Source organism: Erythrolamprus reginae, chromosome 6 (genome assembly GCF_031021105.1).
Source record: "Erythrolamprus reginae isolate rEryReg1 chromosome 6, rEryReg1.hap1, whole genome shotgun sequence".
Taxonomy (NCBI): Eukaryota; Metazoa; Chordata; class Lepidosauria; order Squamata; family Dipsadidae; genus Erythrolamprus; species Erythrolamprus reginae.
In genome coordinates, this window is record NC_091955.1 from 50,987,433 (window position 1) to 51,015,248 (window position 27,816).

The window sequence follows — 27,816 nt, forward strand, 5'->3', positions numbered from 1 at the left end:
GTGAAATCTTTTTCACAGATGATTTCTTTATGAAATAGAGAATCCCCGGATTTAAATATTAGTAAAGGCAAATTAATTAATATTGTATAAAAATACTTTTTACAGTGAATTCTACTTATAATAGAGAATCTCCGGATTTAAATATAAGATAGGATAATTAATTAATAAATATGTGAAATCTTTTTCACAGATAATTTCTTTATGAAATAGAGAATCCCCGGATTTAATATTAGTAAAGGCAAATTAATTAATATTGTATAAAAATACTTTTTACAGTGAATTCTATTTATAATAGAGAATCTCCGGATTTAAATATAAGATAGGATAATTAATTAATAAATATGTGAAATCTTTTTCACAGATATTTCTTTATGAAATAGAGAATCCCCGGATTTAATATTAGTAAAGGCAAATTAATTAATATTGTATAAAAATACTTTTTACAGTGAATTCTATTTATAATAGAGAATCCTCGGATTTAAATATAAGATAGGATAATTAATTAATAAATATGTGAAATCTTTTTCACAGATATGTAGGGGTTGTGCCTTTGAAAGTACAAAGGGGTTCATATGCAAGATGTAATGGTGCTTTATTATAAGAAAACGGGTTTGTTGGATTTTATTGATTAATTTGTCTTTCAAAATACGATATGATTTTTAAAAAATCAGGCTGCAAAAAAGTGTTTTGTGGGAAAATATCCAATAAAAATTTGTAGAGAATGGCTGGAGAGTAGTAGGAATAAGAAAAGTATGTCTAAAAACCATGGAAAGATTGTAATATATGGGGGAATATGCCAGATTAATAATATGTCCAATAAGCACTGGAACGTGGGTATGCTCAAGATGAACTGGAGTTGTACACGTCCGAGAGGAAGCCGCGGGCAAGGGGGGGTTGAAGAAAGCCGTTAAAAAATAAAAATTACCAGGGGTGGATCGAGCATGCGTGATCTAAACATGAGGGTGTATGTACCAATATAGAGGGTGCGATGAAGGCGTCGTAAAAAGCTGGGAATGAGGGATGGTTCCGGGCCATCGAAATGAACCTGAAAGAGTAACCAGTGGTCTCGTAAAAGGCACTGTGGGAGGAGTTACAATACATGGACGTGAAAAGCGGGACTGCCATGCTTTACGCTGAAGGATAGAGGATTTCTCGGGCTGGACTAGATCATGGGATACCAGTTGGAACAGGATATTCGTGAGTAATTATGAATAACGAGTCACGTCCCCAGACGTACCGTGCATGGAACGACCCAGAATATGAGGTGGATAAGGAGTGTGCTATTAAACCAATATGTCTTAATAATCATTAATATAAAATACTGGCTTATATGCGTGGGGCAAATCGTTAATGTGGATTATACATACTAACATATCGTACTAATCATTATTATACAATACTGGCTTATATGCATGGGGCAAATCACTTATGTGGATTATACATAGCAAAGTAAGACTAATGTATAAGAGATACATTAATCTATGGGCCGGGATACACCCCCGGAGGGGGCATATGGTCGGGGATACACCCCCGGAGGGGGCATATGAGAAGCGGGAATATTTAGTTCCGTGTCTACTCTATCAAAGTAGTCCTTTCTCAGGCACGCTTCTATTGTGGTGGAACACCAAATAGTGCTGTAGGAGAAGAGCAGTTTAGTAAGCATATTGCTAGGGTTAGTGGGAGAAATTGTTTTCATAGGAGGTGTATGAGTTGGTCATATCGGAATCGGGGGTATGAGGCGCGGGTTCATAGGAATATAGTTGTGAGGAGAGTTGTTTTTACTAGTAAATTTGTTGTAAATAGTGGTGAGAAGTTTGTGCCTGGGTTGAAGAATATCATTGTTGATAGGGTGTTTATTAATAGGATGTTGGTATATTCTGCTAGGAATAGTAGTGCGAATGGGCTTGCTGAGAATTCTACGTTGAATCCTGAAACTAGTTCAGATTCTCCTTCTGTTAGGTCAAAGGGTGAGCGGTTGGTTTCTGCTAGTGTGGATGTGAATCATATTATAGCTAGTGGTCAGGAGGATAGGAATAATCATAGTTTTTCTTGCGTCTCTGTGAAAGAGAGGAGTGAGTATCCACCAGAGTGGGTGGCTATTGAGATGATAATTAGGCCGAGTGTTACTTCATAGGAAATAATTTGTGCTACAGCTCGTATAGAGCCTAGTAGTGGGTATTTTGAGTTTGAAGACCATCCGGATCATAGGATGATGTAGGTGAATATGCCCGATATGGCTATAATAAATATAAGGCCTAAGTTTATGTTAATTAATGGGGTTGGTATTGGTATAGGTATTCAGGTGATTAGGGCTAGTGTGAGTGCTAGGATGGGTGAAAGTATAAATAGGATGGGTGATGATATGGAGGGTTTGGTTGATTCTTTAATAATTAGTTTTAGTCCGTCTGCGATTGGTTGGAGGAGGCCTTCTGGGCCTACGATGTTTGGGCCTTTGCGGTGTTGTATGTATCCTATTAATTTTCGCTCTAAGAGGGTGAGGAATGCGACAGCAATTAGGATAGGGAGAATGTAGAGAAGGGTGTTTATGGTGTTAAGAAAGATTGAGTAAATTATTAAGAGGTTTATCTTAATTAACCTTATCTTGGTTTAAAAATGGGGAGGTAGTATTTGGTTTGTAGTTAAGAGCGTATCTTTAGTATTGGCTCCGCTTCGTCGGTCCTTTCGTACTGGGCGGAGTGGTTAAACATAGATAGAAACCGACCTGGATTGCTCCGGTCTGAACTCAGATCACGTAGGACTGTTAATCGTTGAACAAACGAACCTTTAATAGCGGCTACACCATTGGGATGTCCTGATCCAACATCGAGGTCGTAAACCTTCTTTTTGATATGGACTCTTGAAGAAGATGGCGCTGTTATCCCTGGAGTAACTTGGTTCAATTATCAGGTGTACTGGGTCGTATGTGGCTTGTTGGCCTATGGGGTGATTGATGTCACTAATTTGGAAGTTCTTTTTTTTCCGAGGTCGCCCCAACCGAAAGTAATTATTATGTGGTTTAATAGTTTAGTTTAAGCTTCACAGGGTCTTCTGGTCTTGTGTGTTTATTCCAGCTTTTTTACTGGGAGATCAGTTTAATTGACTCACTATAAGAGACAGTTGAACCCTCATTTTGCCTTTCATACTAGTCCATAATTAGTGGACAAATGATTATGCTACCTTTGCACGGTTAGAGTACCGCGGCCGTTTAATTATTCACTGGGCAGGCGTTGCCTTTAATACTGTTAATAGGGCTAAAGGTTATGTTTTTGTTAAACAGTTGGGGTTTAGGTTGCCGAGTTCCTTTTATAGTGTTTAATCTTTCTTTTTAACGCTCCTGTGTTGGTGTCACAGTAATGGGGTAAGTGAGAATTAGTTAATGGTTTACCTATTGTGGTCTGTTAATGACTAGTGGGGGGTCCGTTTCTAGTGGATGGGTGCGTTATAGAGAGGGTATCTTATTATTAGTTTTAGCATAATGGTGTTCATAAGTATGAGCTCACCTTTAGTTATTTTGGAGTTTTCATTGGGTTGTTGAATTGGGTAAAAAATTCTTTAACGATATTTTTTTAGATGGCTGCTTAAAGGCCTACGGGTGAGGATGAATAGATTTCTCTCAAATTCAGGTTGTATCCTGTTTCAATAGAGCTGTACCCCTATTGAGTTTCTTTAGAGGACTAGTATTTGGTTTATAGGTCTAAAGTAAGACTAAAATCTTTTTGTTAGGTAGCCAGCTATCTCCGGGTTCGATGGGCTTTTCACTTCTACTTTTAAGTTGTCCCACCCTTTTGCTACAGGGATGGGTTGGCTCTAGTTGGGCTACTTTAAAGTAGCTCACCTGGTTTCGGGGTGGGTAGGCTTCAGTTCTTCTTGTCTACCTTTAACTTGCTAAACCATGATACAAAAGGTACAAGGTTTTGTCTTTGCTGTTTATTGCTTGTTTTATTTTCCTTGCGGTACTTATATTGGTTTACTGTTCGATCGCATCTACTGAGTGGGTCAAATGTTTTGTTTGATATATTATAGGATATTTGTGTAAGAGAGTTGTGTGGCTCAAAAAGATTATATTGATAATGTCGTTCGAGTGTAGGTCGAATGCTTTTTATAAGCTACTTTTTGTTTCTAAGCGCACTTTCCAGTACGCTTACCGTGTTACGACTTGCCCTGCTTGAGTAAAGTGTAAGGTTTAATGTAGGAAAGAAGTATTGTTGGCAGGGATGACGGGCGGTGTGTACGCACCTCATTGCGTTAATTTCTGTTTAGTGTTCTATTCTTAGCATACTGCTAAATCCTCCTTCAGTTTTTAGTTTCATGGTTTATCCGTGATTTTCTGTTTTAGAAAATGTAGCCCATCTTTACATACTCATTAGTTACACCTCGACCTGTCGTGTTAGATATGGTCTATTGTGCTCACTTTGTTTCTTTTGCAAGGTGAACTGGCGACGGCGGTATATAGACTGTAGGGCTAGAGTGTGTTGGGTTGATCGTGGGGTATCGGCTTATTGGACAGGCTCCTCTAGGTTGATATGGGGTACCGTCAAGTCTTTTAAATTTTAAGTTTGTACTCGTAGTTATTTGGCGAACAAATTGTTGTTTAATTGTCGTGTTATGGCCGGGCATAGTAAGGTATCTAATCTTAGTTTGTGTCGTGGCTTTCATGAGTTGGTGAGGTTTGAGTTATTAAGGGTCTGGTTCATATGGCCTGTGGCTTTTTACGGCTGGGGGGGGTTTCTTTCTTAATAGTGTTACTGTCATTTAGTCATACTTTACGCCGGTGTAATTATCTTGGGTCTATCGTATAACCGCGGTCGCTGGCACGAGATTAACCGACCCTAAAACTCTTTTTCTAGGTCAAGCTTAGGCTTATGGCTTAATATTAATTACTGCTGCGGGTATGCCCGTGTGGGTGTGGCTTATTGCTGGGTGTTTTAGGCGGTTGCCTGATACCTTTCGTACTAGATGTTAGTGGGTTGATTCACTGTTGTGGGGAGGCTTGCATGTATAATTAAAGGGTGAAGGTAATTAGAGGTTCAAAACCAAGACCTTGTGTTAATCAGGTAAAACCCATCTTAGCATTTTCAGTGCTATGCTTTAGTAATAAGCTATGATAACATATAAAGAATCTCCGGATTTAAATATAAGATAGGATAATTAATTAATAAATATGTGAAATCTTTTTCACAGATAATTTCTTTATGAAATAGAGAATCCCCGGATTTAATATTAGTAAAGGCAAATTAATTAATATTGTATAAAAATACTTTTTACAGTGAATTCTATTTATAATAGAGAATCCCCGGATTTAAATATAAGATAGGATAATTAATTAATAAATATGTGAAATCTTTTTCACAGATGATTTCTTTATGAAATAGAGAATCCCCGGATTTAAATATAAGATAGGATAATTAATTAATAAATATGTGAAATCTTTTTCACAGATAATTTCTTTATGAAATAGAGAATCCCCGGATTTAATATTAGTAAAGGCAAATTAATTAATATTGTATAAAAATACTTTTTACAGTGAATTCTATTTATAATAGAGAATCCCCGGATTTAAATATAAGATAGGATAATTAATTAATAAATATGTGAAATCTTTTTCACAGATAATTTCTTTATGAAATAGAGAATCCCCGGATTTAAATATAAGATAGGATAATTAATTAATAAATATGTGAAATCTTTTTCACAGATAATTTCTTTATGAAATAGAGAATCCCCGGATTTAATATTAGTAAAGGCAAATTAATTAATATTGTATAAAAATACTTTTTACAGTGAATTCTATTTATAATAGAGAATCTCCGGATTTAATATTAGTAAAGGCAAATTAATTAATATTGTATAAAAATACTTTTTACAGTGAATTCTATTTATAATAGAGAATCTCCGGATTTAATATTAGTAAAGGCAAATTAATTAATATTGTATAAAAATACTTTTTACAGTGAATTCTATTTATAATAGAGAATCCCCGGATTTAAATATAAGATAGGATAATTAATTAATAAATATGTGAAATCTTTTTCACAGATAATTTCTTTATGAAATAGAGAATCCCCGGATTTAATATTAGTAAAGGCAAATTAATTAATATTGTATAAAAATACTTTTTACAGTGAATTCTATTTATAATAGAGAATCTCCGGATTTAAATATAAGATAGGATAATTAATTAATAAATATGTGAAATCTTTTTCACAGATAATTTCTTTATGAAATAGAGAATCCCCGGATTTAATATTAGTAAAGGCAAATTAATTAATATTGTATAAAAATACTTTTTACAGTGAATTCTATTTATAATAGAGAATCCCCGGATTTAAATATAAGATAGGATAATTAATTAATAAATATGTGAAATCTTTTTCACAGATAATTTCTTTATGAAATAGAGAATCCCCGGATTTAAAATTAGTAAAGGCAAATTAATTAATATTGTATAAAAATACTTTTTACAGTGAATTCTATTTATAATAGAGAATCCCCGGATTTAAATATAAGATAGGATAATTAATTAATAAATATGTGAAATCTTTTTCACAGATAATTTCTTTATGAAATAGAGAATCCCCGGATTTAATATTAGTAAAGGCAAATTAATTAATATTGTATAAAAATACTTTTTACAGTGAATTCTATTTATAATAGAGAATCTCCGGATTTAAATATAAGATAGGATAATTAATTAATAAATATGTGAAATCTTTTTCACAGATAATTTCTTTATGAAATAGAGAATCCCCGGATTTAATATTAGTAAAGGCAAATTAATTAATATTGTATAAAAATACTTTTTACAGTGAATTCTATTTATAATAGAGAATCTCCGGATTTAAATATAAGATAGGATAATTAATTAATAAATATGTGAAATCTTTTTCACAGATAATTTCTTTATGAAATAGAGAATCCCCGGATTTAATATTAGTAAAGGCAAATTAATTAATATTGTATAAAAATACTTTTTACAGTGAATTCTATTTATAATAGAGAATCTCCGGATTTAAATATAAGATAGGATAATTAATTAATAAATATGTGAAATCTTTTTCACAGATAATTTCTTTATGAAATAGAGAATCCCCGGATTTAATATTAGTAAAGGCAAATTAATTAATATTGTATAAAAATACTTTTTACAGTGAATTCTATTTATAATAGAGAATCTCCGGATTTAAATATAAGATAGGATAATTAATTAATAAATATGTGAAATCTTTTTCACAGATAATTTCTTTATGAAATAGAGAATCCCCGGATTTAATATTAGTAAAGGCAAATTAATTAATATTGTATAAAAATACTTTTTACAGTGAATTCTATTTATAATAGAGAATCTCCGGATTTAAATATAAGATAGGATAATTAATTAATAAATATGTGAAATCTTTTTCACAGATATGTAGGGGTTGTGCCTTTGAAAGTACAAAGGGGTTCATATGCAAGATGTAATGGTGCTTTATTATAAGAAAACGGGTTTGTTGGATTTTATTGATTAATTTGTCTTTCAAAATACGATATGATTTTTAAAAAATCAGGCTGCAAAAAAGTGTTTTGTGGGAAAATATCCAATAAAAATTTGTAGAGAATGGCTGGAGAGTAGTAGGAATAAGAAAAGTATGTCTAAAAACCATGGAAAGATTGTAATATATGGGGGAATATGCCAGATTAATAATATGTCCAATAAGCACTGGAACGTGGGTATGCTCAAGATGAACTGGAGTTGTACACGTCCGAGAGGAAGCCGCGGGCAAGGGGGGGTTGAAGAAAGCCGTTAAAAAATAAAAATTACCAGGGGTGGATCGAGCATGCGTGATCTAAACATGAGGGTGTATGTACCAATATAGAGGGTGCGATGAAGGCGTCGTAAAAAGCTGGGAATGAGGGATGGTTCCGGGCCATCGAAATGAACCTGAAAGAGTAACCAGTGGTCTCGTAAAAGGCACTGTGGGAGGAGTTACAATACATGGACGTGAAAAGCGGGACTGCCATGCTTTACGCTGAAGGATAGAGGATTTCTCGGGCTGGACTAGATCATGGGATACCAGTTGGAACAGGATATTCGTGAGTAATTATGAATAACGAGTCACGTCCCCAGACGTACCGTGCATGGAACGACCCAGAATATGAGGTGGATAAGGAGTGTGCTATTAAACCAATATGTCTTAATAATCATTAATATAAAATACTGGCTTATATGCGTGGGGCAAATCGTTAATGTGGATTATACATACTAACATATCGTACTAATCATTATTATACAATACTGGCTTATATGCATGGGGCAAATCACTTATGTGGATTATACATAGCAAAGTAAGACTAATGTATAAGAGATACATTAATCTATGGGCCGGGATACACCCCCGGAGGGGGCATATGGTCGGGGATACACCCCCGGAGGGGGCATATGGTCGGGGATACACCCCCGGAGGGGGCATATGGTCGGGGATACACCCCCGGAGGGGGCATATGGTTGGGGATACACCCCCGGAGGGGGCATATGGTTGGGGATACACCCCCGGAGGGGGCATATGGTCGGGGATACACCCCCGGAGGGGGCATATGGTCGGGGATACACCCCCGGAGGGGGCATATGGTTGGGGATACACCCCCGGAGGGGGCATATGGTTGGGGATACACCCCCGGAGGGGGCATATGGTTGGGGATACACCCCCGGAGGGGGCATATGGTTGGGGATACACCCCCGGAGGGGGCATATGGTTGGGGATACACCCCCGGAGGGGGCATATGGTTGGGGATACACCCCCGGAGGGGGCAATCAAAGAGTAGTTTAAGATAAAATGTTAGCTTTGGGGGCTAGAGATGGAAGTCCCTCTTTGATGCTCTGGGGGAAGGGCCCGTCTTTGGTTTACAAGAACAATGCTTTGTGAGTTAAGCTACCAGGGCATGTGGGTGGTATAGAGAGTTTATTTTCTAGTCAACCTAGAATGGGGTTTATAATGAAGAATAGGAAGTAGAGTAGAGAGGTTATTTGGCTAATTAGTATAAATGGGGGTTCTACTGGTTTAGTGGCTGCTCATGTAATTGTAATGAAGGTAGTAATTAGGGTTCAGAATAGGAGTTGTCCAAATGGGCGAAAGGTCATTGATCGAATGTAAGAGGTGTGGGTAAATGGTATTGAGATTAGGATGGAGACTGATAAGATTAGTGCTAAAGTCCCGCCTAGCTTATTTGGGACTGATCGTAGAATTCCGTATGCAAATAGAAAGTATCATTCTGGTTTAATATGTTGGGGTGTAACTATTGGATTGGCTTTTGAGAAGTTATCTGGGTCGTTAAAGATGTTGGGGGCGAGGGAAATAGTGATGAGTATGAGGGAGATAAGGATAGATAATATTAGGGTGTCTTTGTATGAGTGGTAGGGGTGAAATGGGATTTTGTCTGTGTCTGAGTTGGTTCCGAGTGGGTTGCCTGAGCCTTCGTCGTGAAGAAGAATAATGTGGATGGAGGATAAAGATATAATGATGAATGGGAGGATAAAGTGAAGTGCGAAGAATCGTGTTAGTGTAGGGTCATTGATTGAGAATCCTCCTCATAGTCAAGTTGTTAGAGAGGTGCCAATATAAGGTACGGCTGTCAGGAGATTGGTAATTACTGTTGCTGCTCAGAAGGATATTTGTCCTCAGGGAAGAACGTATCCGAAGAAAGCAGTTGCTATTAGAGTAATAAGTAGGCTAACACCTGATAGTCATACTGATTTGTTTAGGTAGGAACTGTAGTAGAGGCCGCGGCCGATGTGGATGTAGATACAGATAAAGAATATAGAAGCTCCGATGGCATGGAGGTTTTGTAAGATTCATCCGTGGGGGGTGTCTCGTATAATGTGAATGACAGATGAGAAGGCTAGGTTGATGTTAGCTGTGTAATGGATTGCTAGGAGGAAACCCGTTAAAGTTTGTAAAATTAAGCAGGCTAATAGTATTGAGCCAAAATTTCATCAAGTAGAGATATTTATTCCTACTGGGAGAAGATTAAATAGTAGAAGTGTGTGTTGGTTGAGCATGATTTTTGTAGTTGATTACAACAGTGGTTTTTCGTACCGCAGGTCTCTAATAGAGCAAAAATTATGGTTTTAATAAATTATTTGGTGTATATGTCAATAATATTTGTAGTTTTTAGTGTGTCTGTGTTAGGTTATATTTTTGTTCCTTATCAAGGGGTGATTATTCTTATAGGGGTCTCATTTTTTTGTTGTCTTTTTATGGTTGTTTTTGGTCGTACTTTTATGGCTTTTGTAGTTTATATTATTTATTTAGGGGGTCTGGTTGTGATTTTTAGTTATTGTGTGAGTGTAGAGAAGGATAAGGTGGATATGCTACGGGGGTGGTTGGCTAAGTTTTTTGCTATTTTTGTTTTGGTCTTAGCTATTTTGGGTTTTTGGTGAGTTGGTGTTTGGGTCTTAGATGCGTTAATAGTTAATACGGTTTGAGAGGAGATGTTGTGTTTAGAGGTAAATGGTGCTTGTGTTTTTTATTTTAAGGGTGGTGTGGGTTTGGTGGTTTGTTCTTGGGGTTTGTTTGTGGTGTTGTTTTCTATTTTGGTAGTAATTGGTTGATCTTGTAAGGGGGGTCTGCGTTCTTTTAGAGAAGAAGGATAGAGGAAATTATGGTGAAGGTAAAGATTGGGAGGAAGTTTTTGATTATATTTTTTTGTTGTGTTGAGAGGTGGATGGTCGGGGTGATTGAGTTTGATAGGCCTTTAGGTCCTAGTATTTCGAGCGTTCATAGATCAATAAGCTCATTGGATTTTTGTTGGCTAAGTTTTATACTTTGTATGGTTAGTATTCGGTGGGGGATATTGAAGAAAGCTAGCTGGTTGAAGAAGTGGTTGGATGTAATTGTTTTTTTTGGTTTAGAATGGAGGGTGGTGTTGAGTATGTCTATTGATAGAGAGGCTCCTGTAAGTGTAGCAATTAGTGCTGTGAGTTTAATTATGGTTGGTATAGTAATTAGTGTTGTGGTTTGTAGAGTTAGGGTTTTTGCTAGAGTACCTATTAAGGTTGAAGCAGCGGTTAGACGTAGAAGGGGGGTGATGATGTTTGTTGTTTCTTTGTTAGTGGTGTGGTTTGTTCGTGGGAATTTGGAGAGTAAATATAAAATAAGTTGTGTACTGTAGACGGCAGAAATAATGGTGGCGATGAAGATCATTGTTATGGCTCATGAGTTGGTATAAGAATTTATTATTGTTTCAATGATGGTGTCTTTTGAGTAAAAGCCGGTTAGAAAGGGTATGCCTATAAGGGAGAAGCTAGCGATTGTAATAAATGATGAGGTTATAGGGGTTGTTTTTGTTAGGCCTCCTATCATTCGGATATCTTGTTCGTTATTCAGGTTATGAGTAAATGATCCTGAGCATAGGAATAATAAGGCTTTAAAAAAAGAGTGAGTAGCTATGTGGAGAAAAGCTAGTGTTGGTTGATTGAGGCCGATTATGGTTATTATTAAGCCTAGTTGGCTTGTGGTTGATAGTGCGATAATCTTTTTAATGTCGTAGTGGGTTGTTGCTGCGGTTGCAGCAAATATAGTTGTTATAGATCCTACTAGAAGGCAGATTGTAGTTATGGTTTTGTTGTTGCAATATGTTGGGTAAAGTCGGATGAGTAAAAAAACTCCTGCTACGACTATAGTGCTGGAGTGTAGTAGGGCTGATACAGGGGTTGGGCCTTCTATAGCGGAAGGAAGTCAGGGGTGTAGGCCAAATTGTGCGGATTTTCCCATGGCTGCAGCTAATAGGCCTATTGTTGGAATGGTGTATATTATTTCGTGTTGAAAGATAAGTTCTTGTAAGTTAATAGATGATGAAGTTATTAGTCATAGGGTTGTTAAAATAAGGCCAATGTCTCCGATGCGATTGTAGGCAATAGCTTGGAGTGCGGCTGTGTTGGCGTCTGGGCGACCAGATCATCATCCAATTAGGAGAAAAGATATAATTCCTACGCCTTCTCACCCGATGAAAAGTTGGTATAGATTATTTGCTGAAATAATAGTTAATATAGTAATTAAAAAGATTAGTAGGTACTTGGTAAATTTATTGTTGAGGGGGTCTGATGATATATACCAAATAGAAAATTCTGTGATAGATCATGTAATGAATAGGGCGATGGGAAAGAATATAAGTGATAGGGTGTCTAATGTAACAGAGATGTTAATGTTTTCTGTCATTACATTAATTAGTGGTGGGAATGATATTGTAAGTTCTTTATTGTTAAGGAGGGGGTTAATAGGGACTAAGTTTAGAAAAAATAATAATATAAGGTTTTTCTTTATATTTTGTATTGTTTGTGGTTGTATGATTAGTGCAATTAGGGATAAGAAAGTAGTAAGTATAATTGTTGGGGAGATAAGGTCCATTATTCTACCACTTGGATTTGCACCAAGGGTTTTGGTGCCTAAGACCAGTGGAATACTACTATCCTTTGGTAGAGGGGGCTGGAGTTTAGTTCCAGGTAAAAGAGTTAGCAGATCTTATGACACCCTCGTGGTGTGTGAGGAGAGACTCCTATTATCATGGTCACAGCATGACATTTTATTTAAATTACGCGCACCTAAATATAAGTTCAGGTTTTATAGAGACTAATATTAGTGGTAGTGTGTGGAGGGTTATGAGGAGGTGTTCTCGTGAGTGTGTTTGTGCGATTTTAGAATTAGTAAGGGGTGTGCCTATTTGTGTAGATAAAAATATGTGAAGGGAATATAGTGCTGTAATTAGTATGGATATTCCAAATATAGTTATTGTAATGGGGCATCAATAGAACAGGGAGGATGCAATAAGCAGTTCTCCTGTAAAATTTAGACTGGGTGGGGTTGCAATATTTATTAGGTTAATTAAAAGTCATCATATTGTGATTATTGGTAGGAGGTTATGAAACCCTCGTGTAAGGTTTATAATTCGGGTTTTAGTTCGTTCATAGGTGATGTTTGCTAAGCAAAATAGTGCTGAGGAAGTAAAACCGTGGGCAATTATGAGGGCTATAGCTCCGGCTAGGCTTCATTGTGTTTGAATAGCGATTGCTGCAATTACTAGGCCTATGTGGCTAATTGATGAATATGCGATTAAGGATTTAAGGTCTGTTTGTTGTAGACAGGTCAGGTTTGCTAGGGTGGCCCCTCACAGAGCTAGCACGATAAATGGTAAAAATATATCAGTTTTTATTACGGGAAGGATTTGTGTTAAGCGTATAATTCCATATCCTCCAAGTTTTAGCAAAATTGCGGCTAGTACTATGGAGCCCACAATGGGGGCTTCAACATGTGCTTTTGGTAATCATAGGTGTAATCCGTAGATTGGTATTTTCGCTAAAAAGGCAGCTAAGCAGGCTATTCATAATAGCTCGCTTAGCTGCCATGGGGTTTGTGCTGTTTGGATAAACAGTGTTGGGGTGTTGGAGGAGTTGTTGAGGAAAATGATTGCTATAAGAAGTGGTATTGAGGTTGTTAAGGTATAAAGTATAAAGTAGGTTCCTGCAGTGAGTCGTTCTGCTTGTTGTCCTCATCGGGTAATAATAATAAGGGTTGGAATGAGAGTGGCTTCAAATATAATGTATATTAGTGTGAGGTTGTAGGCTGTAAATGTTGCTGCAATAAATACTTGAAGAAGTACGATTGTTATTAGGTATGTTCGTTGTCGTTGAGTTGGCTCTTTGGTTATTGCATGTTGGCCTGCTATTACTGTAATTGGTAGGAGTCAGAAAGATAGTACGAATAAAGGGGTTGAGCTTGAGTCAAGAAAAAGATGGTTATTGGAGGTTGGTTCTAGTAAATTTAAGCTTAGTGTGGCGAGTAAGAATGTGTAGGAAATTGATGTTGTGTAGAGTATTTTTGGTTTAATAGTAAAGATAGTAGGAATTAATATAGAGGTTATGTATAAAATTTTAAGCATTATAGTAGACTTAGATTTTTTAGGAAGTCATTTCCGTGAGTGCGTGTGATTGCAACTACTAGGCTGAGGCCAACGGCGGCTCCACACACAGATAAAGATAGTATTACAATTGATATGGGGGTTTGTGTTGTGGTTGTTGAAGTTGAGGTAAATATTACTAACATAGAAAATACAATAAGCATTATTGTTTCTAAGCATATGAGGGCAAGTATAAGGTGTTTGTGTTGTATGGAAAGGCTTGTGATAGTAATTGTAAAGGCTATAAATAGTATAGTTTTGGCTGTTTCCATTTTTAAGGCTTAATGATTAAGATTTCCCGAGTCGAAATCGGGTGTCTGATTAGACTACCTTAAATATTCTACTCATTCTAGGCCTCCTTGTAGTCATTCATATAGTAGGCCTAGTGTGAGAATGGTGATGAGGGTAATGATTAGGGTAAAAGTGGTGTAGGGGGGGTTGGTGTTTATGCTTCATACGACAGGGAGGAGGAGTACAATTTCTAGGTCAAAGAGGATAAACAAGATAGCGACTAAGAAGAATTGGATAGAAATTGGTGTGCGTGCGTTGTCTGTTGGGTCAAAGCCGCATTCATAGGGTGAGAGTTTATTAGTGTCTGGTTTGGAGGTGGTGTACGTGTTAATGAAGTATAATAGGACAGTTGTTAGAAGAGAGAGAGTAATAAAGATTATAAAGTTAATTATTTCTTCCCTTGTGGGGCCTAATGCTTGGAAGGCATTAATACTGGTATACTAAAGAAATAGGATCCTCATCAGTATACTGAGACATAGAGGAATAGTCAAACAACATCTACGAAGTGTCAATATCAGATTGCGGCTTCATAACCAAAGTGGTGGGTGGTTGTAAGGTGATGATGGGTTAGACGTAGTAGGCAGACCATTAGAAAAGAGGTGCCAATAATTACGTGAAGTCCGTGAAATCCTGTAGTTACGAAGAAAAGTGAGCCGTAAACACTATCTGAAATGGTAAATGGGGTTTCTATATATTCGGTTGCTTGGAGGGCTGTAAAGTAACCTCCTAGGACAACTGTGATAATGAGGGCTAGGGTTGCTTCTTTTTTATTTCCCTTTGTTAGGGAGTGGTGGGATCATGTAATTGTTGCTCCGGATGAGAGTAATACTGCTGTGTTTAAGAGTGGGACGTCTATGGGGTTAAGGGGGACCACCCCTGTAGGAGGTCATTCTGAACCTAACTCTGGTGTTGGAATTAAACTTACGTGGTATAGGGCTCAGAAGAATCCTAGGAAGAAGAAAATTTCTGATGTAATAAACAAGATTATACCATAGCGTATATTTTTTTGTACTCCTTTTGTGTGATGTCCTTGATACGTGCTTTCTCGGACAACATCTCGTCATCATTGAATTATTGTAAGTATAGTAGTTAGAAGTCCTAGTTTAAGGATGGAGGAGGAGTTTGTGTGAAATCAGATGGCTAGTCCAGAGGCTATAAGTATGGAGCCTATGGCTCCAGTTAGAGGTCATGGACTAGGGTCCATTAGGTGATATTGGTGAAGTTGGTGGGTCATTATGTGTTTTCTTGTAAGTACAAAATAATTAATAATACAAAAACATAGGCCTGGATGCAGGCTACTGCTAATTCAAGGATAGTTAATAAAAAAAGTAGAGCTCATATGAGGAAGCTTAGAGAAACATAGGAGAAAGAAAAGTTAAGTGCGGTTGAGCTAATTATTGTTATAAGTAGGTGACCTGCTGTAATGTTAGCTGTGAGTCGGACTCCTAGTGCTAGGGGTCGTATAATGAGGCTAACAGTTTCAATTATAATTATGAATGGGATTAGAGGGGTTGGGGATCCTTCTGGGAGCATGTGGGCTAGTGTGGTTGATGGGTTTTTGGTCATTCCGGTGATGACTGTGGCTATTCATATGGGGATAGCTAGTGTTATGTTTATTGATAATTGGGAAGTTGGTGTAAAGGTATATGGAAGGAGGCCTAGAATATTGGATATCAGGATAAAAAAAAGTAAGCTTATAAGGATACGACATCATTTTTGTCCTGTTTCGGATAGTTGTGTGGTTATATTGGTTGTAGTGGATTTTAAAGTTCATGTAAGGGCGGTTGTTATTCGGTTTCCTAAGAGTTTAGGTTTGTGGTGTATTAATAGGAGTGGGATAAGTATAGATAAAATTATAGTTGGGATATATAAGAGTTCTGGGCTTTTAAATTGTTCAAATAGGTTTGTATTCATGGGGGCTGGGTGTGTTGGGCTTAGTTTGTTGGTCTTTCTTTTTTGAAATTAGCAGGAAGGTCTTAATTTTTTGAGTTATTAAATAAATAACAAGTCAGGTTCATGTAAAGATTAGAAAAATATAAACTGTATCCAGTTGGGGCATTCACTGAGGAAAGTGTGTTTCTTCTTTAACTTAAAAGGTTAATGCTATAAAAGCTTCTCCGTGACTATTTAATTAATCATTGTTCAAAATTAGGTAGTGGGATTGCTTCAATTGCGATTGGTATAAAACTGTGGTTGGCCCCGCAGATTTCTGAACATTGGCCAAAGAATACACCAACTCGTGATGTGGTTAAGGGAAGTTGGTTAAGGCGTCCTGGGACTGCGTCTACTTTTACTCCAAGAGATGGAATTGTTCAGGAATGAAGGACGTCTTCTGCGGTTACAATAATGCGGGCCTGCAGGCCTGCAGGTATAATCATGCGGTGGTCTACTTCGAGAAGGCGCGGGCCCCCGCTTTGTAAATTTTCTGTTTGAATCATATAAGAGTCAAATGATGTTTGGGTATTATCAGAATATTCATAATTTCAGTATCATTGATGTCCGGTTGTTTTAATAGTTAGATGAGGGTCAAATACTTCTTCTATTAAATAAAGAGATCGAACTGAGGGTAGGGCTGTGAGAATTAAAATTATAATAGGGGCAGCGGTTCAAGCTGCTTCTAGTTGTTCTACTTCTTCTGTTGGGTCGTTGTGTGTTAGGGCTGTTGAGGTTGCGGTGATAGTAAATATTAAAATTACTATAGATATTAAGCATGTGAGTAATAATACATGGTCATGTAGGAAGATTACTTCTTCTATTGTGGGTCCTGTGGCTTCTTGTAGGGTAAGTTGGGTTGCGTATGGCACTGAGAACCACAGGATTGTAATTTGGCCATGACAAGGCCATGTAATTGATTTTACTAGGTTCTCGAGGATAGAGCATGAGTATGCGGTTAATTTGAAATTAATGGATGGCAGTTAGATCTGCCTTTTCTCGGGTCAGGGTCACTCTAAGTGGGAAATTAGGTCCCGGATTGGGGCGTACGAGTTGTTTAATAAGAATGTTGGCTCAACGTGGGTATGTTGAGGCGGCGGGGTACCATAAAATCATTCAATGTGTGTTTTTTTTCCGAGAGGTATAAAGAGCTCTCGTTTGTATGCGAGAGCTTCTCAGACAATGAATAGGGATATAAGTACAGCAATAAGGGAGATGGTAGATCCAATTGATGATATTGTATTTCACAGTGTAAAAGCATCTGGAAAGTCAGAATATCGTCGTGGTATACCAGATAAGCCTAAGAAATGTTGGGGAAAAAATGTTATATTTACTCCAATGAATATCACTCAGAATTGGGTTTTTGTTAGCGTTTGATTAAGTGTAAAACCTGTAAATAGTGGGAATCAGTGTGTGAGTCCTCCTATAATGGCAAATACCGCCCCTATTGATAAAACGTAGTGAAAATGTGCTACAACATAATAGGTGTCGTGGAGCACGATATCTAGAGATGAGTTTGCTAAAATAATACCTGTTATTCCGCCAACAGTGAATAAAAAAATGAAACCGAGGGCTCAGTAGATTGGGGCTTCTCATTTAATTTGGCCTCCTGTCAGGGTGGCTAATCAGCCAAAGACTTTAATTCCTGTAGGAATTGCAATAATTATTGTTGCTGCTGTAAAGTAGGCTCGGCTATCAATATCTAGGCCTACTGTAAATATATGGTGAGCTCATACAACAAAGCCTAAAATTGCAATTGACATTATTGCTCAGATTATGCTTGTATATCCAAATGTGTTTTTTTTTCCTGTGTGGAAAGTGATAATGCTTGAGATAATTCCGAATCCGGGTAAAATAAGAATATAAACTTCTGGGTGGCCAAAGAATCAAAATAAATGTTGAAATAGTACTGGGTCTCCGCCCCCTGCTGGGTCAAAAAAAGAAGTGTTGATGTTACGGTCTGTTAGAAGTATAGTGATTGCTGCTGCTAGTACTGGGAGAGCTAGAAGAAGTATAATAGCGGTAATTAATACAGATCAAACAAATAAGGGGATATTAAATATTGGTATTGATTTGGGTTTTATGTTAATACATGTTGTAATAAAGTTAATTGCCCCTAGGATAGAGGAGGCTCCTGCCAGATGAAGAGAGAAAATGGCCAAGTCTACTGATGGGCCTGAATGAACTAGGTTTCCTGAGAGTGGGGGGTATACTGTTCAGCCAGTGCCTGCCCCTGCTTCTACGTATGAGGAGGAAAGGAGGAGGATAAGTGCTGGTGGTAAGAGTCAGAAGCTTATGTTGTTTATTCGCGGGAAGGCTATGTCTGGGGCTCCAATTATTAGTGGGATTAGTCAGTTTCCGAAGCCCCCAATTATAATGGGTATAACTATGAAAAAGATTATAATAAATGCGTGGGCTGTAACTAACACGTTAAAAATTTGATCGCTTCCAAAGAGCGAGCCTGGTTGTGTTAGTTCTATTCGTATGAGTATGCTTAGGCATGCTCCGATGAGACCAGATCAGGCTCCAAATAGAAGGTATAGGGTTCCAATATCTTTGTGGTTTGTTGAGAATAATCAACGGGAAATAAACACTGGTAGTATGGCTGATTAAAGCGGTAATCTGTAAAATTACATATAGGAAATAACCTTACTGTTAACCCTGAAGTGAAAAATCATATTAGATTGCAAATCTGAAGGAGGCTGTTGCCCAGGGTTTAGGTGGGTGTAATATTACTATGTTTGTAGGGAAATTAGGTCACCCTGTCTAGCTAGGGTGAATATTTGGGTATTCATCCCGAAATATGCTAGAATAAAAGTAAAACTTTGACACTTAGTACTTTTTTGATAAAATATAAGTAAAAGTAGGAAAATCCCTAATAATAGTGATGGAGTACACCCCCTCCCCGCCCCGCTGCTCCGTTTTTTCTTGGTGCCCAAAAACGGAGAAGCTAGGCTGTAGTCCGTTGATGGGTGTAGATACAGTCCATGTGTTTATTATTTGTAGGGAAATTAGGTCACCCTGTCTAGCTAGGGTGAATATTTGGGTATTCATCCCGAAATATGCTAGAATAAAAGTAAAACTTTGACACTTAGTACTTTTTTGATAAAATATAAGTAAAAGTAGGAAAATCCCTAATAATAGTGATGGAGTACACCCCCTCCACGCCCCCTGCCCGGGTTCTCCGTTTTTTTCTTGGTGCCCAAAAACGGAGAAGCTAGGCTGTAGTCCGTTGATGGATGTAGATACAGTCCATGTGTTTATTATTTGTAGGGAAATTAGGTCACCCTGTCTAGCTAGGGTGAATATTTGGGTATTCATCCCGAAATATGCTAGAATAAAAGTAAAACTTTGACACTTAGTACTTTTTTGATAAAATATAAGTAAAAGTAGGAAAATCCCTAATAATAGTGATGGAGTACACTCCCACTCTCGATATCTGGGTATTGTTTAAGAGTGTGTAGTATAGAGCTAGTGGCAGTAATTTGTAGAATTATGTATAAGAGAATCTTTTACTATTTAGGGTGTTTGTTCAAAATATACTTTTGTGCTATAAGATAAGAGCTGGCTGCATTAGCTCTAAATCTGTATAGGGCGGGGGCGGGTGTGTAGATTAAAGTCTGTTGGTTTAGGACAACTAGCTGTTAATTAGTTTTTGTGGGATCGAGGCCCACTAGTCTAGGGAGTCTTAGTTTAATTAAAATACCTGTGTTGCAATCAGGAGATGTAGTGTGTCTGTAGGCTCTATCAGGAACTAAAGTAGTCTTTTTTGGGGACTTTGAAGGTCTCTAGTTTGTATAACTTAAGTTCCTATATATGTGGTGATAGGGGAAGTAGGAGGGTTGAAGTGGTAGTGAGTAGTGAGGTGGTTACTGGGTGTTTTTTGTGTGTTGTGCGTCATTTTAATGATATTAGGGTGGTGTGTGGAGATAGGGTTAGGGTTGATGTGTAGATTAGTCGAATATAAAAGTATAGGCTAAGTAGGGAGGCTATAGCTATAATGGTGGCTTCGATTGTTATATTGGTATAAATTATTTTGTTTAGAATGAGTCATTTCGGCATGAATCCTGTTAATGGGGGTAGGCCGCTGAGTGACAAGGTGGTTATTGATAGGGTAGTTATTAGGTAGGGTGATGATATTCATAGTGTTCCGGTATCTTTAATTGTTGTTAGGGTTGAAGCGCTTATTAATATAAAGATTGGTGTAGTAGTTATGGAATAGATGATGAATGTAGTAATAGAGATGCTTGGTATAATGTAAATAGTTGCAAGGATTCAGCCCGTATGGGCAATTGATGAAAAGGCTATGAGTTTTCGTAGTTGGGTTTGATTTAGTCCGCCTAGGCCTCCCGTGGTTACAGATAGGGCTGCTACTATAAGTAGTAGGGTGGGGTTGGTTTTATTGTGAATAATAAATATAATCATAAGGGGGGCAATTTTCTGTCAGGTAAGAATTGTTAAGGATGTGAGTGTTGTTGTTCCTTGTGTTACTTGTGGTAATCAAAAGTGTAGTGGAGCGGCTGCTATTTTTATTAGTAGAGTCAGGGTGATAATAATAATTGTTGTTGGTTTAGATAGGAGGTGTATTTCTCAGTTTGAGGTATCGAGGGCATTTATTACTGTTGCAAATAGGAGGGCTGTGGAGGCTGTTGTTTGGGCGAGGAAATATTTGGTTGCGGCTTCGGTTCCTCGTGGATGGTTCGATTTGGAGATGATTGGGATTATTGATAGGGTGTTGATTTCTAAACAGACTCATGTTGTTAGCCAGTGAGTTGTAGAGGAAATTAGGCATGTACTTATGATGAGACTTGTGGTAACTGTAATTCAGGTTAGTGTATTAATTAGTAGGGGCCGGTTTGGCATTTTCGGGGTATGGGCCCGATAGCTTGTTTAGCTGACCTTACTAGAAAGTAGTATAGGGGTATTATTGAAAGTTTTGGGCTTTCAGATCCAAGTTCGAGTCTTGGCTTTCTAAATATTAAGGAGATGATTTGAACATCTGTGTTGAAGTTTTAAACTTTGGGCATGGCCTGGCTTTGCTACCTTAATAGAGAATCCCCGGATTTAATATTAGTAAAGGCAAATTAATTAATATTGTATAAAAATACTTTTTACAGTGAATTCTATTTATAATAGAGAATCTCCGGATTTAAATATAAGATAGGATAATTAATTAATAAATATGTGAAATCTTTTTCACAGATAATTTCTTTATGAAATAGAGAATCTCCGGATTTAATATTAGTAAAGGCAAATTAATTAATATTGTATAAAAATACTTTTTACAGTGAATTCTATTTATAATAGAGAATCCCCGGATTTAAATATAAGATAGGATAATTAATTAATAAATATGTGAAATCTTTTTCACAGATAATTTCTTTATGAAATAGAGAATCCCCGGATTTAATATTAGTAAAGGCAAATTAATTAATATTGTATAAAAATACTTTTTACAGTGAATTCTATTTATAATAGAGAATCCCCGGATTTAAATATAAGATAGGATAATTAATTAATAAATATGTGAAATCTTTTTCACAGATAATTTCTTTATGAAATAGAGAATCCCCGGATTTAATATTAGTAAAGGCAAATTAATTAATATTGTATAAAAATACTTTTTACAGTGAATTCTATTTATAATAGAGAATCCCCGGATTTAAATATAAGATAGGATAATTAATTAATAAATATGTGAAATCTTTTTCACAGATGATTTCTTTATGAAATAGAGAATCCCCGGATTTAATATTAGTAAAGGCAAATTAATTAATATTGTATAAAAATACTTTTTACAGTGAATTCTATTTATAATAGAGAATCCCCGGATTTAAATATAAGATAGGATAATTAATTAATAAATATGTGAAATCTTTTTCACAGATAATTTCTTTATGAAATAGAGAATCCCCGGATTTAATATTAGTAAAGGCAAATTAATTAATATTGTATAAAAATACTTTTTACAGTGAATTCTATTTATAATAGAGAATCCTCGGATTTAAATATAAGATAGGATAATTAATTAATAAATATGTGAAATCTTTTTCACAGATAATTTCTTTATGAAATAGAGAATCCCCGGATTTAATATTAGTAAAGGCAAATTAATTAATATTGTATAAAAATACTTTTTACAGTGAATTCTATTTATAATAGAGAATCCCCGGATTTAAATATAAGATAGGATAATTAATTAATAAATATGTGAAATCTTTTTCACAGATAATTTCTTTATGAAATAGAGAATCCCCGGATTTAATATTAGTAAAGGCAAATTAATTAATATTGTATAAAAATACTTTTTACAGTGAATTCTATTTATAATAGAGAATCCTCGGATTTAAATATAAGATAGGATAATTAATTAATAAATATGTGAAATCTTTTTCACAGATAATTTCTTTATGAAATAGAGAATCCCCGGATTTAATATTAGTAAAGGCAAATTAATTAATATTGTATAAAAATACTTTTTACAGTGAATTCTATTTATAATAGAGAATCCCCGGATTTAAATATAAGATAGGATAATTAATTAATAAATATGTGAAATCTTTTTCACAGATAATTTCTTTATGAAATAGAGAATCCCCGGATTTAAATATAAGATAGGATAATTAATTAATAAATATGTGAAATCTTTTTCACAGATAATTTCTTTATGAAATAGAGAATCCCCGGATTTAATATTAGTAAAGGCAAATTAATTAATATTGTATAAAAATACTTTTTACAGTGAATTCTATTTATAATAGAGAATCTCCGGATTTAAATATAAGATAGGATAATTAATTAATAAATATGTGAAATCTTTTTCACAGATAATTTCTTTATGAAATAGAGAATCCCCGGATTTAATATTAGTAAAGGCAAATTAATTAATATTGTATAAAAATACTTTTTACAGTGAATTCTATTTATAATAGAGAATCCCCGGATTTAAATATAAGATAGGATAATTAATTAATAAATATGTGAAATCTTTTTCACAGATAATTTCTTTATGAAATAGAGAATCCCCGGATTTAATATTAGTAAAGGCAAATTAATTAATATTGTATAAAAATACTTTTTACAGTGAATTCTATTTATAATAGAGAATCTCCGGATTTAAATATAAGATAGGATAATTAATTAATAAATATGTGAAATCTTTTTCACAGATAATTTCTTTATGAAATAGAGAATCCCCGGATTTAAATATTAGTAAAGGCAAATTAATTAATATTGTATAAAAATACTTTTTACAGTGAATTCTATTTATAATAGAGAATCCCCGGATTTAAATATAAGATAGGATAATTAATTAATAAATATGTGAAATCTTTTTCACAGATAATTTCTTTATGAAATAGAGAATCCCCGGATTTAATATTAGTAAAGGCAAATTAATTAATATTGTATAAAAATACTTTTTACAGTGAATTCTATTTATAATAGAGAATCTCCGGATTTAAATATAAGATAGGATAATTAATTAATAAATATGTGAAATCTTTTTCACAGATAATTTCTTTATGAAATAGAGAATCCCCGGATTTAAATATTAGTAAAGGCAAATTAATTAATATTGTATAAAAATACTTTTTACAGTGAATTCTATTTATAATAGAGAATCTCCGGATTTAAATATAAGATAGGATAATTAATTAATAAATATGTGAAATCTTTTTCACAGATAATTTCTTTATGAAATAGAGAATCCCCGGATTTAAATATTAGTAAAGGCAAATTAATTAATATTGTATAAAAATACTTTTTACAGTGAATTCTATTTATAATAGAGAATCCCCGGATTTAAATATAAGATAGGATAATTAATTAATAAATATGTGAAATCTTTTTCACAGATGATTTCTTTATGAAATAGAGAATCCCCGGATTTAAATATTAGTAAAGGCAAATTAATTAATATTGTATAAAAATACTTTTTACAGTGAATTCTACTTATAATAGAGAATCTCCGGATTTAAATATAAGATAGGATAATTAATTAATAAATATGTGAAATCTTTTTCACAGATAATTTCTTTATGAAATAGAGAATCCCCGGATTTAATATTAGTAAAGGCAAATTAATTAATATTGTATAAAAATACTTTTTACAGTGAATTCTATTTATAATAGAGAATCTCCGGATTTAAATATAAGATAGGATAATTAATTAATAAATATGTGAAATCTTTTTCACAGATATTTCTTTATGAAATAGAGAATCCCCGGATTTAATATTAGTAAAGGCAAATTAATTAATATTGTATAAAAATACTTTTTACAGTGAATTCTATTTATAATAGAGAATCCTCGGATTTAAATATAAGATAGGATAATTAATTAATAAATATGTGAAATCTTTTTCACAGATATGTAGGGGTTGTGCCTTTGAAAGTACAAAGGGGTTCATATGCAAGATGTAATGGTGCTTTATTATAAGAAAACGGGTTTGTTGGATTTTATTGATTAATTTGTCTTTCAAAATACGATATGATTTTTAAAAAATCAGGCTGCAAAAAAGTGTTTTGTGGGAAAATATCCAATAAAAATTTGTAGAGAATGGCTGGAGAGTAGTAGGAATAAGAAAAGTATGTCTAAAAACCATGGAAAGATTGTAATATATGGGGGAATATGCCAGATTAATAATATGTCCAATAAGCACTGGAACGTGGGTATGCTCAAGATGAACTGGAGTTGTACACGTCCGAGAGGAAGCCGCGGGCAAGGGGGGGTTGAAGAAAGCCGTTAAAAAATAAAAATTACCAGGGGTGGATCGAGCATGCGTGATCTAAACATGAGGGTGTATGTACCAATATAGAGGGTGCGATGAAGGCGTCGTAAAAAGCTGGGAATGAGGGATGGTTCCGGGCCATCGAAATGAACCTGAAAGAGTAACCAGTGGTCTCGTAAAAGGCACTGTGGGAGGAGTTACAATACATGGACGTGAAAAGCGGGACTGCCATGCTTTACGCTGAAGGATAGAGGATTTCTCGGGCTGGACTAGATCATGGGATACCAGTTGGAACAGGATATTCGTGAGTAATTATGAATAACGAGTCACGTCCCCAGACGTACCGTGCATGGAACGACCCAGAATATGAGGTGGATAAGGAGTGTGCTATTAAACCAATATGTCTTAATAATCATTAATATAAAATACTGGCTTATATGCGTGGGGCAAATCGTTAATGTGGATTATACATACTAACATATCGTACTAATCATTATTATACAATACTGGCTTATATGCATGGGGCAAATCACTTATGTGGATTATACATAGCAAAGTAAGACTAATGTATAAGAGATACATTAATCTATGGGCCGGGATACACCCCCGGAGGGGGCATATGGTCGGGGATACACCCCCGGAGGGGGCATATGAGAAGCGGGAATATTTAGTTCCGTGTCTACTCTATCAAAGTAGTCCTTTCTCAGGCACGCTTCTATTGTGGTGGAACACCAAATAGTGCTGTAGGAGAAGAGCAGTTTAGTAAGCATATTGCTAGGGTTAGTGGGAGAAATTGTTTTCATAGGAGGTGTATGAGTTGGTCATATCGGAATCGGGGGTATGAGGCGCGGGTTCATAGGAATATAGTTGTGAGGAGAGTTGTTTTTACTAGTAAATTTGTTGTAAATAGTGGTGAGAAGTTTGTGCCTGGGTTGAAGAATATCATTGTTGATAGGGTGTTTATTAATAGGATGTTGGTATATTCTGCTAGGAATAGTAGTGCGAATGGGCTTGCTGAGAATTCTACGTTGAATCCTGAAACTAGTTCAGATTCTCCTTCTGTTAGGTCAAAGGGTGAGCGGTTGGTTTCTGCTAGTGTGGATGTGAATCATATTATAGCTAGTGGTCAGGAGGATAGGAATAATCATAGTTTTTCTTGCGTCTCTGTGAAAGAGAGGAGTGAGTATCCACCAGAGTGGGTGGCTATTGAGATGATAATTAGGCCGAGTGTTACTTCATAGGAAATAATTTGTGCTACAGCTCGTATAGAGCCTAGTAGTGGGTATTTTGAGTTTGAAGACCATCCGGATCATAGGATGATGTAGGTGAATATGCCCGATATGGCTATAATAAATATAAGGCCTAAGTTTATGTTAATTAATGGGGTTGGTATTGGTATAGGTATTCAGGTGATTAGGGCTAGTGTGAGTGCTAGGATGGGTGAAAGTATAAATAGGATGGGTGATGATATGGAGGGTTTGGTTGATTCTTTAATAATTAGTTTTAGTCCGTCTGCGATTGGTTGGAGGAGGCCTTCTGGGCCTACGATGTTTGGGCCTTTGCGGTGTTGTATGTATCCTATTAATTTTCGCTCTAAGAGGGTGAGGAATGCGACAGCAATTAGGATAGGGAGAATGTAGAGAAGGGTGTTTATGGTGTTAAGAAAGATTGAGTAAATTATTAAGAGGTTTATCTTAATTAACCTTATCTTGGTTTAAAAATGGGGAGGTAGTATTTGGTTTGTAGTTAAGAGCGTATCTTTAGTATTGGCTCCGCTTCGTCGGTCCTTTCGTACTGGGCGGAGTGGTTAAACATAGATAGAAACCGACCTGGATTGCTCCGGTCTGAACTCAGATCACGTAGGACTGTTAATCGTTGAACAAACGAACCTTTAATAGCGGCTACACCATTGGGATGTCCTGATCCAACATCGAGGTCGTAAACCTTCTTTTTGATATGGACTCTTGAAGAAGATGGCGCTGTTATCCCTGGAGTAACTTGGTTCAATTATCAGGTGTACTGGGTCGTATGTGGCTTGTTGGCCTATGGGGTGATTGATGTCACTAATTTGGAAGTTCTTTTTTTTCCGAGGTCGCCCCAACCGAAAGTAATTATTATGTGGTTTAATAGTTTAGTTTAAGCTTCACAGGGTCTTCTGGTCTTGTGTGTTTATTCCAGCTTTTTTACTGGGAGATCAGTTTAATTGACTCACTATAAGAGACAGTTGAACCCTCATTTTGCCTTTCATACTAGTCCATAATTAGTGGACAAATGATTATGCTACCTTTGCACGGTTAGAGTACCGCGGCCGTTTAATTATTCACTGGGCAGGCGTTGCCTTTAATACTGTTAATAGGGCTAAAGGTTATGTTTTTGTTAAACAGTTGGGGTTTAGGTTGCCGAGTTCCTTTTATAGTGTTTAATCTTTCTTTTTAACGCTCCTGTGTTGGTGTCACAGTAATGGGGTAAGTGAGAATTAGTTAATGGTTTACCTATTGTGGTCTGTTAATGACTAGTGGGGGGTCCGTTTCTAGTGGATGGGTGCGTTATAGAGAGGGTATCTTATTATTAGTTTTAGCATAATGGTGTTCATAAGTATGAGCTCACCTTTAGTTATTTTGGAGTTTTCATTGGGTTGTTGAATTGGGTAAAAAATTCTTTAACGATATTTTTTTAGATGGCTGCTTAAAGGCCTACGGGTGAGGATGAATAGATTTCTCTCAAATTCAGGTTGTATCCTGTTTCAATAGAGCTGTACCCCTATTGAGTTTCTTTAGAGGACTAGTATTTGGTTTATAGGTCTAAAGTAAGACTAAAATCTTTTTGTTAGGTAGCCAGCTATCTCCGGGTTCGATGGGCTTTTCACTTCTACTTTTAAGTTGTCCCACCCTTTTGCTACAGGGATGGGTTGGCTCTAGTTGGGCTACTTTAAAGTA

The 27,816-nt window shown here is 35.9% G+C and overlaps 1 protein-coding gene and 1 pseudogene across 1 annotated transcript in view; one reads left to right on the forward strand and one right to left on the reverse strand.

Moving 5' to 3' along the window:
- LOC139168875 (synaptotagmin-1) overlaps positions 1-27,816 on the forward strand; it is a 455,513-nt gene that overhangs the window by 152,225 nt on the left and 275,472 nt on the right. The window lies entirely within an intron of this gene.
- On the reverse strand, positions 8,917-12,380 carry LOC139168871 (NADH-ubiquinone oxidoreductase chain 5-like; annotated as a pseudogene).